Below are 1,770 nucleotides of genomic sequence, written 5' to 3'. Positions count from 1 at the left end.
TTTAGATTATTATTTTAAATGAAAATACACAAAATTTTATTTATTAGTTTCTTATAAAGGAATAAATACTGCCATTTTCAGTTGTTTTATTTTTATAGTATATATTTAAAAAAAAAATTATTAATGTAATGAGCCACTTCAACTGGATATATTTATATATGTTTAGGATGATTCATTTTATACCATATATAAATAAATGCTTGGCATTTTAATATGGATCACTTTCTCATCACCTTTAAATAAAATAAAGTTTATTAATTTGAATGGTGGATGTTAAAATGAATCACCCTGTATATTCATATAGATACATATTTATATTTATTAACACTTGCATAAGTATGTATGTATATGATTAAGTAGGAGGCTAGGAAAAAGTATGGTTATTTGCTTTTAAGGTAACACTGGAATTGTATTTATCTGAATAGCAGATTGCATTGGGTGAGTCTGTCACACAAATTTTGGACTAAGTCCTGTAACTGTAATCCTACCTATTGAAAACAAAGGAAAAAATATTTTATCAAGTGATATAGCGATTAATATTATTATTGAGAACAATACCTTCCCATATTGTTACAAATTATTGCTTTGCTTTTTTGCCTTGGGCACAGTCTTTGCTTTCTGCCTCCTTCAGGCACTTAAGCATCACTGATTTAGTTTTCATTTATTTTATAATTTTTATTATATTTTAATTATACTTTTTCATATGTAATATATTTTATCCTGCTTTATTTATGATGAAAATCCTGAGGTTATAGCAGTGTTTCCAATAATTGACTTTGAATTAAGACAAAGTAAAAACTAGACAGGATTAGGAGTCATTAAATTTACTCATCATTTTATAAATAAATCACCTTTCGAAGCTATATTGTTTATTTTAATATTTATGATGGATGTTCTAAACTTCCTTATTTATTTAATATTAATGAATAAATGCATGGTTTATAGACTGGAAATGTATTTATAAAAAAACAAAACAAAAAAAAAAATAGTAAATTAATAAAACTTTTAAAAATAAAAGATTTTGTAAACTCGAAAATTGTGTAGATAGTTGAATTGAAGGAAGTAAGATAGTTTTTTTTTTTATCTTACTTTTTCTAAAACTATTTACAGATTTTGACTCTACCTATTTCTGGCTGCTAGTTAGCCTCACTTCATTACTTTCATAATTAATTGGCTTTCAATATAGATTATAAAGAGATTAAGAATATATATGTATAAAATAAATATCTTTATGAAAATGTTCTTGAATTTTATTTTACCTACCTTGTAAAGATGTCTGTAGGATGTTTCCCACCTTTTTAAATGTATAAGCCTTCTTTATTGGTTCTAAGGTTTGTTATTAAACATTTAATTAAATAATTTATTCCAGAATACATGTATTTTTTAAAATAAAGGATAAAATGGATTGCTTTTTTTATTTGTTTATTGTTTATTTTTTTACTCCATTTTTCTCATCATAAGTAGATTCCTATGTCAGTACTATACTAATTTTGATGAAATGAGGTTCTTCTATGAATTTTCTATTTTTAATGATCAGTGAAAAAAATAAATTTCAAAAAGACCATCCAGACCTGCCCCACTAAGACCCCGAGGGAGCGACGGTCCTATATCACATTAGAAACATTGCTTAACACAGGAAGAGGAGACTTTGAGATAGTTTAATCTAGCAATATTTAAAAAGTGCCTGAAATTGGAAAATGGCATGAAACCCTCCACTCCCTTCCTGCATGGTTGCCTTACTTATCTGATTTCTCAAACAGACAATTACAG

The 1,770-nt window shown here is 26.0% G+C and overlaps 1 protein-coding gene across 4 annotated transcripts in view; it reads left to right on the top strand.

Annotated features, from left to right (window-relative positions):
• The window catches only part of beta-Spec (spectrin beta chain), a gene marked incomplete in the record, with an annotated part of 132,761 nt that extends 131,344 nt beyond the window's left edge, over positions 1 to 1,417 (top strand). For all 4 annotated transcript variants that reach the window (XM_024358778.2, XM_024358774.2, XM_024358772.2 and 1 more), the window contains 1 exon segment: positions 1 to 1,417.
• Positions 1,418 to 1,770: the final 353 nt, after the last annotated feature.

This window comes from Halyomorpha halys, unplaced genomic scaffold (genome assembly GCF_000696795.3).
Source record: "Halyomorpha halys isolate HHAL.00 unplaced genomic scaffold, Hhal_1.1 Scaffold374.1, whole genome shotgun sequence".
Lineage (NCBI taxonomy): Eukaryota > Metazoa > Arthropoda > Insecta > Hemiptera > Pentatomidae > Halyomorpha > Halyomorpha halys.
Note: the sequence above shows the minus strand (reverse complement) of the source record. Positions and strands in the feature narration are given on the sequence as shown.